The sequence below is a fragment of the Podarcis bocagei genome (assembly GCF_964188305.1).
Source record: "Podarcis bocagei genome assembly, chromosome: 5".
Taxonomy (NCBI): domain Eukaryota; kingdom Metazoa; phylum Chordata; class Lepidosauria; order Squamata; family Lacertidae; genus Podarcis; species Podarcis bocagei.
This window is the reverse complement of record NC_138129.1, coordinates 85,277,692-85,297,508: the sequence shown is the minus strand read 5'-3', so window position 1 is coordinate 85,297,508 and position 19,817 is coordinate 85,277,692. Positions and strand designations below refer to the sequence as shown.

Sequence of the window (19,817 nt, the reverse complement as noted above, 5' to 3'; positions counted from 1 at the left end):
GTGACGAGGCTCTGCCCTCCCCAGGAGCCAAACAATTAAAAACCGACCCCCTCGTGTCTGGCAATCGGAGTGACCCCACTGAACACTGTTATAGGGTGAAAACTCAGAACCGTTTCTACCCTCTAATGTCTCCAGAAACAACGTCAACACCAGAGGAATTATTTTTACCCCAGATTAAAACTGAGGACGGCAAGCTTGGAGGAAGAGGGTGTGTCCCACTGAGGGTGGTGCAGGACGCCGGAGCTGAGGACTGCACAAGACAAGAACAACATGAACATCTCCATCTTGTGGTCAGAACCCTTAATTGCATATTTAAGAAGATTGATGTGCTATCCTCCCAGCTATGTAACCTCGAACAGAAAATTGATAACTTCTGGTCAAAGTTTAAACCAACTGTAGATACGGGGGAATTGAAGTGCCAGAGGTCCTTACCTTCAACCAAAAAAAGAAGTGTGATCCCTAAATATAAACCAAATCCTGCACTGAAACACCAAGCGTTGTCCCTGCAACCTAAGAAAATCTGCCTAAACATCGGGGCAGGGTCACCAAGGTGGCTTACTCTGAGTGGGGTTAAAAAGCATCTAAGCAATCTCCTAAACATAGAAATCTCACAATGTGATCTCATTGCAGTATTACCCTTGAACCAGCATCTCAGGCAACAGAAAGTGATGCTTGCGTTTTATTCTCCAAGGATCCCTTCAGCTATCATCAGGCAGAAATCACTCTTGGCTAGGTATGATATCATCCCAACAAAAGAGTTTTTATGGATAGCATGATCCACCCCCTTCTACTTGCCGGTCACGGCACGGAGCGGACTCTGTCGGAGAGGTCGGGAGTACCCCAGGACATCGAGCCTCCTCTCCCGGAGGATATCCATCCGTACCGAAACTGGACTTACCCTACGTCCCCACGAGCCCTAAAGGAACCCACTGGCACAAGCAATTCTCTGACCCCGCCGGAGGAAAGAGAGCTTTTAGCCACCTTTGGCGACCTTCCACCGAGAGAACAACAAGAAATAATTGGAAGACTAGAAGTACTTAATCATCAGCTCATACAGGTCCAGAAGAACAGAAGAGTCCTGCCCACTTCTCAGGATAACCCTGCCAGCTTTTCGGAGTCGTGTTTTAAGGAAGCAGGAAGTCTTCCATACCTTGGTCCAGCTCCTAAACCCATGCCTCCCCCACTTGTGGGCAAAATCCACCGACGTTTGGCAGACCCAGGTCTTGCCCCACAAGTTGGCCCCTCATTCCAACTCTTGATAAATTTTGACTCGCCCTCCAAGAGTCCCCCGCTGAGGAGTGTAACTCAGAGTTCCTTCCACCAAAACAATTCCTTACCATCTAATCCATCAATGCCGGAACTGGAGTCCTCTTATTCCCCTGAGCGGCATAGACCCGACATACAAACGGTACCAGTACGCCGAGCATCCCCTGTACCTTCGCCAGCACCAGGTCATGGGAGTGTTCCACCTACATCAAAAAATGGCCCGGATTTGATTGAAGACCCGGCCGGACACATAAACCAAATGGTTTCATCAGCGACCTTTAGACCTCGCGGTGGAGCAGTCTCAGCAAATCCAGTGGAGTTTCCCACTGAAGTGGCCTCCCTTGGGTTACCCAGCGGGAGACCCGTTTTGTCGCCCCAGTCAGAATTCTTCACTACCAACTTCAAGACTAGGTACCTTCAGCAGGTGCCTGCCATGCAAAGTAAAATAACTGACTTTTTTTGCGGGGTCTGCCTTGCCTCCAAAGGACTCACATCTCTCCCTGAAATGACAGCAAATTGGTCACAACAGGAACTCCCCCCATCAGTCCTCAGCTGGAACATTGCGGGCTGGAGGGGAAAAAAACTTGACCCAGAATTCTTGGAGTATATTAACTTGTTTCATATCATCTTGTTCCAAGAATCGTGGGAAGTAGAGAAAATTGCCCTAAATGGCTTTGAGCTTCTAGAACTCCCTGCCTGCCCCTCCCTGAAAGGAGGCCGCCCTAAAGGGGGCCTAATAATAGGCATCTCCCTCAACCTACGCTCTAAACTTACTCTAGTACAGGCCTTGCCTCCTTACGCCCTTACCGGGCTGATTGCGGGGGGAAAGATCTCACTTCTAGTTACAAATGTTTACTTGCCACCTGGGGGTTCTTCCTCCGAACTGGGCTCTAAATGGGGCTCGCTAGAAGAGCATTAAGTTTCCTAACACCCCGGCCATAATAGGTGGCGATTTTAATGCCCGCACAGCAGCAAATTGGGACTCGCTGACCAAAACCAAATGGTGGGTTACCCCAAACCTTAATAATTATGAGCTGGAACATATCATGGGGAGAACTTCTAAAGATCAACAAGCTAATGAGGCTGGAGTACTCCTCTATCAAATGGCCATCCGTTTAAATCTGGTCCCCCTAAATGGAACATGCCTCCCTGATATTCCAGGGGATTTCACTCACCTGAGCGTTAAATCAAACAGCGTCCTCGGTTACCTGTTGGTTTCCAGTGATCTACTTAAGTGTATTTCCACCTTTAAGATCGAGAATGTACAATCTAGTGATCATCTTCCCCTTGTAGCCAAGCTTTCCCTGAACTGGCAGTCGGAGGCCCATAGACATGCGACCCAGATGGTAACCAACGAATCCTCTCTCCAAGTAAGAGGAATCAAATGGTCGGAGACCCAGGCTCAAAAGTATCAGGAATTCTTTCAAAAAGAAATCCTCGGGCCCCATTCCAACATAGGCTCTGCCTCAGACGAGTATAGCATAGTGTAGAAACGCTTTCACCATCATACGACTGAACTTACGTCCTTCTTCAGGTTACCACCCAAAATATTAAATCGAAACAAGTATACTTCTACTAGCTTCTACTCTGCCAGCTAGTTATGCACAAGCCAAGCAAGTTTACAAACGCACGCAGAAAACTGCCAAACGCGAGTGGCAACACAATCGCTGGCAGGCCTTGATTACCGCTTCAAAACCACATAGATCCAGGGAATTCTGGTCTTTGATTAATAGAAGGGTGAGGAAATACCCAAGGGCAGTCATCCCAGCACCGACATGGGAATTGTTCCTGAAGAAATGTTTCTCACAGGCAGATGCTCCCTCCGACCATCTGATGCATCTGTTTTCCCACCTACCTATTTGGCCTCCCACCGATCCGGACGAAATAGTCAAGCTAATAGCCCAGCTGAAACCGGGCAAAGCCCCAGGGCCCGACCTGATCCCTGCTGAAGCAATCAAACTACACCCAAAATGGTGGGCTGACATCTTGGCCAAAACCTTCGACGCAATCAACGCTTCTGGTCTCATCCCCAAAATATGGAAGGAGGCCATTATAGTACCAATTCATAAAAAAGGTTCTCCAATGGAGCCGGAAAACTACCGTAACATCAGCCTCCTTTCGATCATAGGGAAAATTTATGCCAGCTTTTTGCTGACTAAACTATTGCGATGGGCAGACGAGACTAACCAGATTGGTCACGAACAAGCAGGGTTCAGAATTAAACGTTCTACAACTGATCATGCGATAGTCCTTTACCATCTGGCACGGAAGTACTCGTCCCCCCCCCCCCCCGCGGCTACCTTTGTGCTGCCTTCCTAGATCTAAAGGCAGCCTTTGACAGCGTTCCTAGAAATATTCTTTGGGAGAAACTTGCGAAACAGGGCATCGATAGAAGACTCTTATGGCTTATAAGCCAGCTCCACGAAGGTACCCTTGCCAGAGTGAGACTTACTCCTGCGGGCGACCTCACAAATTCGATCCCAATAAACAAGGGAGTGCGCCAAGGATGTATATTGGCTCCCTGCCTATTCAACCTATTCATCAGCGACATGCGAGCACCCCTAGTCAACTCATCTCCAAGTACACACGCGCCTAGACTAGCGGATTACCGCTGTCCACTCCTTCTATACGCGGACGACGCGGTAATTCTATCTTATACACGTGTTGGACAACCAGAGCTCTGAAGATCTTTGCCACGTATTGTCAACTCAACCAATTAACCATCAACCATGCTAAATCTAAGATTCTGATTTTCGCCAGAAGTCGGAGATTATACGAATGGAAGCTTGGTGGAGCAAAAATAGAGCAAGTCCTAAAATTTCAATACCTAGGAGTTATTTTTCAATACAATTTGGGGTGGAAAGCACAAATTCAACACCTACTTAACAAGGCCAAAACTCTGTCATATGCGCTCCTCCGATTTTTCTTTTCGGATGGAGCTTTGCATGTTCCCTCGGCCCTAAAGGTGTTCAAGGCAAAAGTGGTTACCGTGCTTGCTTATGCTGCCCCGCTCTGGGCCGTGATGACAGATCTTACTCCTCTTGAGACTCTGCAAAACCAATTCCTACGTTGGCTCCTAATGCTCCCCCTGTTCGTAAGCAACGCAGCCATGCGATTAGAATTGAAGATCGCATCCTTAGAAACTTGCCTGTGGAAGCAAGTCTTCAATTATTGGTTATCATTGTGGCACAGATTACCAGACCATTACCCTGTCCAATGCGAGATGAATTCTCCAGCCTTTGGACTAGTAGAATTCATGCCAAACTCCTGAGTTACGGAATCTCTCCCTTAGATTCCCTTAATCTAGATCAAATCACTGCTCAAAGACTGATCCGCCAAAGACTGGACGACATCGATTTACAGCGAAACTATACGCTGGGGGGAGGTGTTTGTTCGCCCCAGAACATTGGTATCACTTTAACTTATTGCGTTCCATCATACCTCTCCTCCCTTTCGTCTGTTGCCCATACGCTGGCCTTCACCAAAGCGAGGTTTAACGTTTTTCCCTCCAATGTCCTGAGACATAGATTCTCAAAGGGACAAGCCTCCGCCATGTGCGAATGTGATAGGGAGACGCCGGAGTCGCTTCAGCACATTATGTTCACTTGCCCCTTGTTCAATGTGCCACGGGCAAATTTGTTGGGATCAATCATACAGAAGCTAGAGGGTACCCCACCAAAATTCCACCTTGCCCAAATCCTGCAGGATAAGGATATCCATACGACCCTGAAAGTGGCTAGGTTTCTGGTCGCTGTCCTTACCCAAAAGCGCTGCCAAGGACCACTACAAGCTAATTAAGGCGCACTATGTCATTCCATCTTACAGTATTTTATTGTTATAGTGATGTTTTAGCGGCTGTTTTTTCCCCACGTGCACAAGCTGTTATTTATGTCTTGTTTTTATCTGTATGGGCCTATGGCCGTAATAAATATCTATTCTAAGATTTTTTGAAATAAATCCCTAAGCCCCGGGGTCACAATTTCATCAAAAATCTGACTTTCGGCAGTTGACTCAAAAATGGTGCCAAACAGTTGGAAATGCTCCTCAGAGAGGTTTTTTGGTCGAAACAGAAGGCTTTTTATGACAGGACAATAAATCTGCCCTCCACAATTTAACCTGCGGGAAAACTTTTTTTTGAAAAAAATCCCTAAGCCGCGCGGTCACAATTTCAGTAAAAATCTGAAGTTCTGCAATTCACTCAAATATGCTGACCAGCTGTTGAAAATGCTCCCCTGAAAGGTTTTCCGGTAGAAAGAGAAGGGTTTTTATCATCGGCAAAAGAATTAGCCCTCAGCGACTGAATCTGCGGAAAAACTTTTTTTTGAAAAAATCCCTAAGCCGCGCGGTCACAATTTCAGTAAAAATCTGACGTTCTGCAATTCACTCAAAAATGGTGCCCACCTGTTGCAAATGCTCCCCTGAGAGGTTTTTCGGTGGAAACAGAAGGCTTTTTATCACAGGACCAGAAATCTACCCTCGACGACTGAACTTGTGGAAAATCTTTTTTTAAAAAAAAAATCCCTAAGCTGCGCGGTCACAATTTCAGCAAAACTCTGACGTTCAGCAATTCACTAAAAAAATGGTGCCCAGCTGTTGCAAATGCTCCCCTGAAAGGTTTTTTGGTGGAAACAGAAGGCTTTTTATCATCGGAAACAGAATTAGCCTTCGATGACTGAACTTGCGGAAAAACTTTTTTTAAAAAAACCCCCTAAGCCGCGAGGTTACAATTTCAGCAAAAATCTGATGTTCTGCAATTCACACAAAAATGGTGCCCAGCTGTTGCAAATGCTGCCCAGGGACGTTTTTCATTGGAAACAGAAGGCTTTTTATCACAGGACAAGAAATCTACCCTCGACGACTGAACTTGTGGAAAAACCTTTTTTTTAAAAAAATCCGACGTTCTGCAATTCACTCAAAAATGGAGTCCAGCTGTTGCAAATGCTCCCCTGAAAGGTTTTTTGGTGGAAACAGAAGGGTTTTTATCACAGGACAAGAAATCAGCCCCCACAATTTAACCTGCGGAAAAACTTTTTTTAAAAAAATCCCTAAGCCGCGCTGTCAAAATTTCAGTAAATGCTCCCCTGAAAGCTTTTTCGGTGGAAACAGAAGGGATTTTACTATCGGAAAAAGAATTAGCCCTCGACGATTGAACTTGTGGAAAACTTTTTTTTTTGAAAAAATCCCTGAAACGCGCGGTCACAATTTCAGCAAAAATCCGACGTTCTGCAATTCACTCAAAAATGGTGCCCAGCTGTTGCAAATGCTCCCCAGAGAGGTTTTTCGGTGGAAACAGAAGGCTTTTTATCACAGGATCAGAAATCTGCCCTTCACAATTTAACCTGCGGAAAAACCTTTTTTCCGGAAAAATCCCTTAGCTGACTTGGTCACAATTTTAGCAAAAATCTGACGTTCTGCAATTCACTCAAAAATGGTGCCCAGCTTTTGCAAATGCTCCCCGGAAAGGTTTTTCGGTGGAAACAGAAGGCTTTTTATCATCGGAAACAGAATTAGCCCTCGACGACTGAACTTGCAGAAAAACTTTTTTTTTAAATAATCCCTAAGCCGCGTGGTCACAGAATTAGACCAGTTTGGCACCATTTTTGAGTGAATTGGAGAACATCAGTTTTCTTGAGAAATTCTGACCCGGGGGTTCGGGATTTTTTTTAAAAAAACAATTCTGCTGTTTAATAGTAATTTCGTTGTCCCCGAGAGGGGGCAATGACAATAAAGATATGACAATAAAGATATTATTATTATTATTATTAATCTGTTGAGGCCTTTGGCTGTGAACTGTGGCCCTACCAAAAAAAGTGTAAAGGTGGACCCCACTTCTTCAAATTGGGCCCCTTCTGGCCATCACTGAGTCTAATAGGTGCTGGGTCTGAGTTTCCCTGCCCTTGCAGGAAGTCTTGGGTTTGCAATTTTGGGAGAGGGGAGGTTGCCTGCTGGGGAGCAGGTAGTCTGGTGAGGCCCCCTAGATTTAGAGGCCCTAGGCTCCAGTCTACATAGCCTATACATAAATCAGGCCCTGGCTATATCCTATACTGGAGCAGGGCCATCTTAACCATTGGCACTAGGGGTGCATGGCACCAGGGTGCCGGGCTCTCAGGGGTGCCAGGCCAAGAGTCCGGGACCGAGCCTTGGAGTCCAGGGAAGAGCCACCGACAGCCGAGCGGAGCAGAGCTTGTCGGAGCACTGTAGACTCTTCTGCTGCAAGGGGCTCTTCCCCGGACTCCAACTCACGCCTTCCATCCCATGCTGAGCCGCCGCCACAGAAGATCCTGCGGTTCTCTGACAGGCTCGGCTTCGCTCGGCTGTTGACTCTTGCCCCAGCTTCATGGCAGCTAACAGTTTCAGTGCCACGCTGAGGCATCTGATCAAGGCCTGTATTTTAAAATGAGCTTAAAGATATATTTGCAAATGTTTGTATGTTTCATGCCAGGCATAAAGCAGCTGGCTAAGTACTTTGGCAGTTGTTTATCTTCCTGCTCTCGTGGACAAGGGCCCCTCTGATTTATAGCAGTACCAGGAGACAAGTTTCTCAAAGTTGTAAAAGGGAAATACAGGCTGGGAGCAAAGGTTACAGTGACCCTACATATTACAGAATACAATCAAGCTGCAAAAACACTAATTAAGAGTTGGTAAATAGTAAGATTTATTGTTTAAAAGAAAATAATACCATGTGCCTCCCATTAGACTTGAGCCATATTTTCCTAAGGTTAAAGGGCAAGAGCTAAGCTGCTTCTGGCGAACCAGAGCAGTGCACAGAAATGCTATTTACCTTCCCGCTGGAGTGGTAGCTATTTATATACTTGCACTTTGACATGCTTTCGAACTGCTAGGTTGGCAGGAGCAGGGACCAAGCAACGGGAGCTCACCCCGTCGTGGGGATTCGAACCACCAACCTTCTGATCGGCAAGTCCTAGGCTCTGTGGTTTAACCCACAGCACCACCTGCGCCCCTTTTTGCTAGCTTACTAGGAGTCAAATACCACCGGTACATCATTTTCATATAATTTTCTTTCCGCATACAACATGCCGAGAATTTCACCACCGCCCAAGCCTCCCTTACCTGGATTGTGCAGCAGTGCCTGGCAGCAACAATGGCAGATTCTGTTGAGATCTTGTGAGATCACAAGATCTTGCTAGCCGAATACTGCTATTAAACCAAATGGTATTAGTGGGATTATGCATAGGGTTTCCATGTTGGGTTGCCCCTAGCACGGTTGGCAGTGTAAGGTCCTGGCACTTACATGACCTCCCACTACTGACACTGCTGGTGCTGGCAGGGTTGAGTAAGGTTGACACAGTGCAAACACACCAGTGCAGCCAAACTGGTGCTCATGCCAGTGTGTTCACACCACATCAACCTCACCACCTTCCTCCTCTACCTTCTTGTAAGCCACAGTCAGCATTGGGAGATCTGCTAAATGCCTCCCCCCAGCATGCTACTGGTTGTGGGCGGCCTATGATTTTAACAGATTCCACCTTCTGCCCAAGTAGTATTTTCAAGCGGCCATTGTAGCTGTACTTTTAACAGCAGCTTGACATGCAGACATAGGGTGATATTCAATTAAATAATTGCATGAGTGGACCACAATGGGACTTTCCTCTCTTTCCTTTCTCCCCCCTGTGATCTCCCTAATTCCTTTGTAAGGGTTCCCCCAAACCCAGATTTGGGGACAGTGCAGGGTTGAAAGAGGGGAAGGAAAGTCCCATTGCAGAAGTGGAAGTTGCTCTGCTCATGAACTTATTCCGCCAAATGCTGCCTATAATCCTCAACCCAAAGGTTGTGCAGAGCAGGCCAGGCAGTCTTGTTGACTTTTTCCAGACCAATTGGCAGCAATATACTGCTGCCAAAATAGCTCCTCCCTCAAATTCTTGCAATTGCTGTTCACAGAACTTTTGCAATCCCTTCTCATTGGGTATGATTCTGGTCGTTCCTCCTCTACCACACAAAAATAAAAGGAACTATACCATAGGAGTCATCGCTTATATTATAAAAGCAGAAAGATCCTTGCAGCAAGACGGTTTCCAGTATTTAGGTTGTTGAAAGGGAAGCTTTTGTGGTACCAGCAGCTATACTTTCCCCAAAGTGCCATGAAGATCTGGCTGATCTGTTTTGCTCCATTTCTCCTATGGACCTCCTGTACTTCCCAAAGTGGTAAGTTATTTGTCAAGAGACGGGGGGGGGGGAGTACATGGGGAAATGGATGTTAAGTTATTTGTTGTAGGAGGAATTCAACATACCTTATTTTTCGCTCCATAAGATGCACCTAGTTTTTAGAGGGGGAATGCAAGAAAAAAAAATTCTTTAAAGAGAGCGCTGAGTGGAGCCTTTATGCCTCCCAGGCTCTGCTCAGCTCTCCCTTTCACGAGCCACGAGGAGTGCGGCTCTTGGGGGCTTTTCTGGGAGGTGGGGGAAGGGACAAAGCTGTGTGCTCTGTCCCTTCCCCCACCTCCCGCAAAAGCCAGAGATAGCCCCACGAAGCCTCCGCAGGGCACGGGGATGAAGGCTCCCTGTGCCCTGCGGAGGCTTTGCGTGGCTAAGCCAGAAGCTAGAAGTTGTTCTGGCTTTGAGATAGCCGCGCAGCCTGCATTCGCTCCATAAGACGCACACACATTTCTCCTTACTTTTTAGGAGGGGAAAAGTGCGTCTTATAGAGCGAAAAATACGGTAATGCTTTTCCAAATGTTCTATCAGTGCAAGCATGTCTGCTCAGTTGATGAAATAATCTTGCCTCTCATCTTCCCCATGTGCTGTTCTGAGGGATTTTCCTGACTTCCCCCAGAGCCAATGGCACAGGGGTAGGAGATTGGTGAAAGTCCTGCTGCACTGGCAGAAGTCATTGTATGGGCTTCCATATGCAGGGGCCCCATGACAATGGATTATAATTGGTTTATTAAAATTGTTGATTGGTAAAATAAAAAATGTATTAAGAGATAATTTGTGAGGGGAGCCCTGAGATTTCGACTGCCTAGGGACCTCTGCAGGGTTTTATCTAGCACTGCCCCAGACAGCTGCTTTTGTATGGTAGCCAAAGCCATGTGCAGTTACTTCTAAGTGGTCAATCTTTGGGATTCCTCACATATCCTCCACTCAGGCAGTGGGCTGGTAGGCATATGGATCTGCCTCAGTAAGTGTGCTGGGATCTAAGTGCACACAGCAATTTTTGTAATCAGTGTATGCATAATCGAAAGCATCATTGCAGGTTCTGGAGAAGGATGTGGTCGGCCTCCTCCTATTGAAAATGGAGATATTATCAACACACCCCTGATACAATATGCATCGGGTGCAGCAGTGGAGTACAGATGCCAACGCCTTTATGTAATGAAAGGCTCTTCAGTGGTGAGTTGCAACAACGGCGATTGGACGGAAGCACCAGTATGCCTAGGTATGAGGGAAGTCTATAACCTTTTATATTCTTGTTCTGTTGAATGGCACACCTAGAAAAGTGTACATGTTAAGTTTGTAACAGCATCCTGATGTTGGGTTGATCCTAAGGCAGCCTCCCTCAACCTGGTGCATTCTACATTTTGTTTGACTTCTGCTCTAATTATCCCCAGCCAGCATGGCCAGTGGTCAAGGGATGATGGTAGTTGTCACCCAACAACATCTGGATGTATTAGAGTGAACTTTATTGCTACAAACTGGTATTGCAGCCACCTCATTGGTGGTCCTCCTATTTGGCAGGGTGAGCCAAGGTATTTTCCCAACAGACTTTCTGCTCTTGTTTCAGCAGCTCAACCAATTATAAATGTTTCAAGAATGTCCCACATACAGTACCTTTCAGGCAAAGCAGTTAGAATGTTGTTGTTGTTTAGTCATTTAGTTGTGTCCGACTCTTCGTGATCCCATGGACCAGAGCACGCCAGGCACTCCTGTCTTCCACTGCCTCCCGCAGTTTGGTCAAACTCATGCTGGTAGCTTCGAGAACACTGTCCAACCATCTCATCCTCTGTCGTCCCCTTCTCCTTGTGCCCTCCATCTTTCCCAACATCAGGGTCTTTTCCAGGGAGTCTTCTCTTCTCATGAGGTGGCCAAAATACTGGAGCCTCAGCTTCAGGATCTGTCCTTCCAGTGAGCACTCAGGGCTGATTTCCTTAAGAATGGATAGGTTTGATCTTCTTGCAGTCCATGGGACTCTCAAGAGTCTCCTCCAGCACCATAATTCAAAAGCATCCATTCTTCGGCGATCAGCCTTCTTTATCGTCCAGCTCTTTTGAACATTATAAACTATCAACTATTTAACCAATGGCATTGTGGAAGAGGGAGACTCATCAAGCCTTCTGATTCATATATATGTGGTTACACTTTCTAATAAATGTGCAAAGTCAGTATTTTAGGAACAAACCTATTCACCAGTTTTGGAGGCCATGTTGAACTTAGTGCTTAGAGCATTGATAGCAAGTCACCTTCCTCCTATAGGCAAGAAAGTCCACATGTTGGTCTAGATTGGGGCCATAATTCTTGCTTTCAGTGTAAGAAATCCCTAGCTCAAGTCCCATGGAAGTATATGATCGACTTGATAAATGAAGACTATAACTCTAGGAAAGGACCAGAGTTTTCATGCCGAAGGACCAAAATTCAGCCCCTAGCATCTCCAAGTAAAAAAGATTTCAGGTAGCAGATTTGGGGGAAACTCTCTGCCTCAGACTTCATAGAGACACCACCAGCTGCCATAGACAATATCAGGCAGCTTCATTTTTTAAAATTTTGTATTATGTATTTATTTCAAATAGGTTTCCTAGAAAGCTGACAGTTTAAGCAGTGTGGCTGTTTTATCACTCTCAAGTTCATCTTTAAAAGGTGAAATGACCTGTGCCTTTCTGCAGAACCATGTATAATAACTACAGAAGATATGGATCATTATAATATCCAGCTAAAGTGGATAAGAAGTCAAAAAATATATGCAGCATCTGGAGACATAGCTGAATTTTCCTGTAAATCGGGTTATATACCACAACCGTCCTCCCCTCCCTTCAGAGCGCTTTGCACAGAAGGCAACGTGGAGTATCCTCTCTGTGTGATAAAGGTACGTATATTGAAACTCAATCACAAGGGTAGAGAATTTACCATACATAAATTGTGGTTGTTTCCCCCCAGCCCCAGTAACTGTGGTTTTTAGTGCTCTTAGGAAAGGAAGCATATTCAAAATAGGTTGATTTTGTGATTACCAGTCACCTTCAACCTTGTCAGACTTAGCACCTGCTTTCAAATAAGACCAAATTTTAATTTGTCGTTGCATATAATCAATATTTCCTTTTCTCTATGTTTCTGATCTTCTTCCTTTCTGCCCCTCATACTCTGCCTCTCTCCAGTGGTGTAGGAAGGGGTGTGTGGGGTGTGGGGTCCGCCCCGGGTATCATCAATGAGGGGGGTGACAAAATGGCCAACTAGCTGGGAGGCATGCGCACTGCTTCCCCGGTGCCAGTGCTCAGTTCTGAGCTCGCTGCGCACCCACCTCCTGGCACTACCATCCTGAACTGGGAGTGGCTGTCACCAGCTTGGGGAGCCATGGGGGGGGGAGGCAAACCTGACTCCATCCCACTGGAGATGTGGGGCGGGGGCGAACTGGAAGCGGAACCTTCCACAGGAAACACAACACGCACAAACAGGCGCCCTGCAGCAGCGAGTGTCTTTCAAAACACAAGCAAAGAAACCGAGCCAGGTGACTTTTGTTTACGCCACGTCCCCACACTGAGCAGCCTTGCAAGGCTCGGATCTGGGGAGGGGGGTGCCAGAAGGGCGCAACAACCTGCACTCAGGCTGGGGTCAGTGGCAGTGGGGGTTGGCTGCCCAATGCCTTTGTAATAATAATAATAATAATAATAATAATAATAATAATAATAATAATAATTTGTTATTTATACCCCGCCCATCTGGCTGGGCTTCCCCAGCCTCTCTGGGAGGCTTCCAACAAAATATTTAAATACAATAATGCATCAAACATTAAAAGCTTCCCTAAACAGGGCTGCCTTCAGATGTCTTCTAAAGGTCTGGTAGTTGTTGTTCTCTTTGACATCTGGTGGGAGGGCGTTCCACAGGGTGGGTGCCACTACCAAGAAGGCCCTCCGCCTGGTTCCCTGTAACTTGGCTTCTCACAGTGAGGGGACCTCCAGAAGGCCCTTGGTGCTGGACCTCAGTGTCCGGGTAGAACGATGGGGGTGGAGATGCTCCTTCAGATATACTGGACCGAGGCCGTTTTGCCCCACCCTTGTTTGCCCTGCCCCCTTGTGGGGGGAGGTGCTAGCCTCCTCCTGCCCCCTCCCGCCCTGGGTGTGTTGGAGTCACGCTCCGCCGCTGCCTCTTTTTCACTTGCAGTCTCATTCTCCCTATAATTCTTCTCTTTAAAAATATTAAAGGGAAATAAGGTAACAGTGACGGTATCACTAATGAGACTGCTATACTGGTATTGAGTCCTAAGGTCAAAAGTTTCCAGTAAACTAAGTTTCCCCCTCCCCCATCCACATTTGCCTTTCTCTGTCATCTGTGTGTACTGGGCCTGAGTGGAAAATGTGCAAATGCTATGTTAATTTGCAAAATCTTCCCTGCCTGAAGCAATTCTCACTTACTACATGCAACCATGCAAACAACAGCGGTATTTAGAAGTCTGCCCCTCAAAACCCATGCATCTCCATGAATACACAGGATAGCTCCTGAGATATTTGATGCCTCTGCCTTTCTGGCCATGATAAGCTTTGTATCGTCACACACTCATAGGCCCCAGAGAAATATTGCAGCGCTGTTAAACTACCATTTAATGTAATGTGTGAACAGGCTTATACTAGTGCAGGGTTTAGGACTCTGTGAAGCTCCAGAGAATTGGTTATGCTGTCTGAGGCTGATGGAGTGTAACAATTTCTGGAGTGCCACAGATTATCCATGTTTCTACCGGTGTTTGCATATGGAACCAACCTAATACCATAAATATTTAGCAGAACTGTATTTTGTTGCAGACCATGAGGAATCTAATCAATTGTTTTTATATTTGTTAGCTGCCCTGAGCCTGGTCTTGGCTGGGCAGGGTGGGGGTATAAACAAAATTTATTATTATTATTATTATTATTATTATTATTATTATTATTATTATCTGCAGATAACATGCATACAACTTTCTCTTCTCACTGTTTACTTTGTATTTAACAGGGGCGTTAAGAAGAAGCACTCTGTAGCCACAAGTTTTATCAGAAGTCATGGATCTCCTATTTCTAACCTGATAGTATCAATACGCTTTTGCAAATATATGTATCTTTTATTATTATATCCATCAACCTCTGCTAGGCCCAAGGAACCAATGAATGCAGAAAGTCTCAGATCAGACATGATAAACCAAAAATGGATGATGGCAACAGAAAAGTCTGTCTTTGTGCAAACTGAACGTAACAATGAAGGAAACATACTTGATAAGAGACTGAGAGGGCCTTACGCAGGTAGCACAGCAGATGGTGAAACTGGAACATGCTGATATGGAATGGGCCCTCATAGCTTGAGTGTCTTGTGTGACAGTGGAAGCAAAACCAACTTGTGGGGACATCAGTTCCATTTCCTCCAGGAAAGGTTCTGGTGCTGACCTGTTCCAACATGTCATAAAGGTCTCATCTCATCTTTGAGTGCTGTATAAGCAGAGGTTCACTCAGTATAGTTGGGCTTCGACACCATAATCTCCACACACATATACACACACTTAGGTTCTGCTGAGGCTTAGCCTTGCTTGGTTTTTTTTTTCTTTCCCCCCATTTCCTTTCTCTTCCCGTCTTCTGTTTCTGCAATATTGGAGATGGGAGGATTCCACTGTACCAGACTGATAACAATTGCATTGTGCTGAATGTAATGCTAAGATGCTATGCAGTGTGAACAGCTAGGGAGCAGAGGGTACTTTCAAACAAGTTAAGATGGGGGGAGTATTAGAAGGATGAAGTGTAGAGCTTGCATATATATGCATACGCACGCACGCACACACACACACACACAGAGAGAGAGAGAGAGAGAGAGAGTGGTACCTTGGTTACAGACGCTTCAGGTTACAGACTCCGCTAACCCAGAAATAGTACCTCAGGTTAAGAACTTTGCTTCAGGATGAGAACAGAAATCACGCAGCGGCGCAGCGGCAACGGGAGGCCCCATTAGTTAATGTGGTACCTCAGGTTAAGAACAGTTTCAAGTTAAGAATGGACCTCCAGAACCCAAGGTACCATTGTATATCTATATTGATATACAGATATACAGAGAGAAAGCAAAGTGGGGTGTGTGCATACTTGCCGATTGTGATTTTATCAATTGGTCGTACTCAGAGTAGACACATTAAAATTACTGGACCTATGTTAGCCATATCAATTAATTTCAATGGATCTACTTGGAACAGAATTAATTGGCTCTGTCTCATATTATTCACATTGCATTGCCTTCTTTTTTTACACCGTACAGAGTGATTCACATTTATGTTCCCATTTATGTTGCCATTGCTCACATTATCATTTCTGTATTCTCTGGTGTATATCAATAAACCATTTATTTCATTTCAGTAACAATCTTCCATCTCTGGTGATGCTTCACACGCTTGGGTGGAAATGTGAACCCAGATGAATAGTAATTATTCACAAAATATCACACTGAGCCTAACCTGGGGACTTCTTTCATGGCTATTGACATACAGTATATACTTGATTTGAATGGATTATTATTATTACCGTATTTACACAAATCTAATGTGCCATTGAATCTAATGCACACCTCAATTTTCAAAACTTTGAGACCAAAGAAGTATTTGCTGGCGAATGTAAAATGCCCCATCTGATCTAATGCACACTCTAACTTTTGCAGTGCAATTTGGCAAAAAAAAGGTGCACATTACATTCAAGTAAATATGGTATTATTAGCTGGCAGTGATTGTGTGTCATTTGCAGAACAGCAAAAACAAAAACCCCTCATGTGATGAATATTGTTCATTATTGGTTTATACTAAAAACAGCCTGCAATATGTTTTAAAGTTTACAAAATTGTCCAGTAAAGAGAGCCAGTGTGGTGTAGTGGTTAAGAGCGGTAGTCACGTAATCTGGGTAACCGGGTTCGCGTCTCCGCTCCTCCACATGCAGCTGCTGGGTGACCTTGGGCTAGACACACTTCTCTGAAGTCTCTCAGCCCCACTCACCTCACAGAGTGTTTGTTATGGGGGAGGAAGGGAAAGGAGAATGTTAGCCGCTTTGAGACTCCTGAAGGGGAGTGAAAGGCGGGATATCAAATCCAAACTCCTCTTCTTCTTCTTCTTCTTCTTCTTCTTCTTCTTCTTCTTCTTCTTATGTTCATATTATGCTTTGAGCCCTTTGCCTTTTACCACATACATTCAAACACAGGGATAATTATTATCTCTGGCTGGCTGTCAGTGGTCATTAAAGTTTGAGAGGGAAGAAGAAGAAGAAGAGGAGTTTGGATTTGATATCCCGCTTTATCACTACCCGAAGGAGTCTCAAAGCGGCTAACATTCTTCTTTCCCTTCCTTCCCCACAACAAACACTCTGTGAGGTGAGTGAGGCTGAGAGACTTCAGAGAAGTGTGACTAGCCCAAGGTCACCCAGCAGCTGCAGATGGAGGAGTGGAGACGCAAACCCGGTTCACCAGATTAATAGTCTGCCGCTCTTAACCACTACATCAGTGGCACATGTTACTTAATGTGTGTCATATTTTTTTATTAAATAATAACAATAACTTTTTTTTATTATTACCCTGCCCATCTGGCTGGGTTTCCCCAGCCACTTTGGGCAGCTCACAACAGAATATTAAAAACATGATAAAACATCAAACACTAAAAACTTCCCTAAACAGGGCTGCCTTCAGATGTCTTCTAAAAGTCAGATAGTTGTTTATTTCTTTGACATCTGATAGCAGGGTGTTCCACAGGGCAGGCGCCACTACCGAGAAGGCCCTCTGCCTGGTTCCCTGTAACCTCACTTCTCGCAATGAGGGAACCGCCAGAAGGCCGGGCTGAACAATGGGAGTTGAGACGCTCCTTCAGGTATACAGGGCCAGGGTCATTTAGGGCTTTCAAGGTCAGCACCAACACTTCGAATTGTGCTCAGAAATGTACTAGGAGCCAATGCTGATCTTTCAGGACAAGTGTTATATGGTCTAGGCGGCCACTCCCAGTCACCAGTCTAGCTGTCGCAGAAGATGACTTCACGCTTGTGCCAGACTGAAAGGAACTCCAGCTCATGCAAACACAATTCCACACCCTCCCTTTTTGAGATGAAAGTGGACATCCTTTGCGAAATCATATAAAACTTTGCAAACAGTCACGATCTAATGCAGGCAAGGTGTACTGAAGATAGGCCAGAACTGAAGGGATAAAGCATACCTTGTTCAGTTTGGGTTAGTCATGAACCTAAGAGTCTAACTACCCAGCTTTTCAACCAACCACTGTAATTGTTCCTTAATAGAGGAATGCATCGTAGACATTAGCTAGTAAGCATGGTTATTTTCACCCAGTGAAACACAGTTATTTCCATACAGGGATACACTTGATCATCTGATATCTCTCTCTCTCTCTCTCTCTCTCACACACACACACACACACAGAGAGAGAGAGAGAGAGAGAGAGAGAGAGAGAGAGAGAGAGAGAGAGAATGAATAAACTGTTTAAGACACAAGCACAGAGTTGGCAAAGTTGTCCCAGTCAGTTGCCAATCCTGCAAGGAAAGTTTGCTTTTATCATTACTGCCAGAATTGCAACACAAAATACACAAATTCTCTGCAAACAGGCCATTTTAAAAGTTCAAACGGTTGCAAATGCTCCCCTGAAAAGCCCCGGGGTCACAATTTCAGCAAAAATCTGACGTTCTACAATTCACTCACAAATGGTGTCAAACGGTTGCAAATGCTCCCCTGAAAGGTTTGGCGGTGTAAACAGAAGGCTTTTGATCACATGTCAAGAAATCAGCCCTCGACAACTTAACCTGTGGAAAAAGATTTTTTTGAAAAACTCCCCAATCCCTAATCCCCGGGGTCACAAATTCAGCAAAAATCTGACTTTCTCCAATGCACTCACAAATGGTGCAAAAGGTTGCAAATGCTCGTCTGAAAGGTTTGGCAGTCGAAACAGAAGGCTTTTTATCAAAGGACAACAAATCAGCCGTCCACAACTTAACCTGCGGAAAAGGATTTTTTTGAAAAAATCCCTAAGCCTAGGGGTCACAATTTCAGCAAATATCTGACGTTCTACAATTCACTCACAAATGGTGTCAAACGGTTGCAAATGCTCCCCTGAAAGGTATGGTGGTCGAAACAGAAGGATTTTTATCACAGGACAAGAAATCAGCCCTCCACAACTTAACCTGCAGAAAAAGAATTTTTGAAAAAATCCCTAACCCCTGGGGTCACAATTTCAGCAAAAATCTGACGTTCTTCAATTCACTCAAAAATGGTGCCAAACGATTGCAAATGCTCCCCTGAAAGGTTTGGCGGTAGAAACAGAAGGCTTTTTATCACAGGACAAGAAATCAGCCCTCCACAAATTAACCTGCGGAAAAAGAATTTTTGAAAAAATCCCTAAACCTAATCCCTAATCCCTGGGGTCACAATTTCAGCAAAAATATGAATTTCTCCAATTCGCTCTAAAATGGTGCCAAATGGTTGTGTCAGTTGACCTAAATGTGTGTGAATTATTATAAATATAACACCACAGACAGGTTTTACTTTGCAGTGCGACTGTTTACTGCCACATCTTCAGAACTGGAAAAATCAAGTTATGTATTATATGCATGTTGAAAACAACTGAAAGACACCATATAATAAATCCACATATATAATGTGACTATTTCCCTTTTCCAGTATGTGTGCAGTCGATAAAGTACTACTGTTTTTTAATCAAGACTTGCAAAACTATATTCTTAAGGCTTACAAATGTGATAAAACTGATAGTTTCAAGAGCAGCAGCCTCCACGGTGCAGCAAATACTAATTCATGTTTTTTTAAAAAAATGCTTCATGTTCCACCAGGTGGAGTTGAAGAGATGTGAATGAAACAGCTACATCTCTTACCAGCAAGTACTAATATTGAGATTAGATTTGGTTTTAAAGGGAAATAATCTGCTGAGTGTTAGTCTGGGCCCTGAGGCATTTTCAAATGACATCTCTAATATCGTTCTAATACGGGGGCAAAGTGTTAAACAGGTCAGATTAGATCCAGCCATTGTAAAATTTGCTTTACATTGATAACTCAGGGTTTCATCCTTGTTGCTAGCTGCCTTGTGGGCTTTCCAGAGGAAAGGCAAAGTAGCACAGGAGCCAAATCCAGGGGACTGTGGGTGCTCAGGCACCCACAATAATATAATTGTGGGAGTCCGGCACCCACAAAGTCAATGGAAAAAACCGGCAGGGAAAGAAGTAGTTTGGATCCGTTCTCCTGTGCCAGAAAGTGAGGCATCCTTTTCTGAGGGGTACAGCTCAGTCGCAGAGGCAGAGTCTCTCTGCCTCTGAGTCCAAGTCCCTCTCTGCAGAAAGTATGCCTCACTGGCTATGTAAAATCACATGCAGTATGTGCAGGTGTGTGCGTGTGAC

The 19,817-nt window shown here is 45.0% G+C and overlaps 1 long non-coding RNA gene across 2 annotated transcripts; it reads left to right on the top strand.

Annotated features, from left to right (window-relative positions):
* The first annotated feature begins 9,172 nt into the window (after positions 1-9,172).
* Positions 9,173-15,797, top strand: LOC308587135. 2 transcript variants are annotated; one of them, XR_014008201.1, is made up of 4 exons: positions 9,173-9,426; positions 10,487-10,660; positions 12,102-12,301; positions 14,416-15,797. It is a non-coding gene; the product is annotated as an uncharacterized lncRNA (long non-coding RNA). The 2 variants fall into 2 exon arrangements; XR_014008202.1 differs by having other exon boundaries at positions 9,173-9,429; positions 10,478-10,660.
* Positions 15,798-19,817: the final 4,020 nt, after the last annotated feature.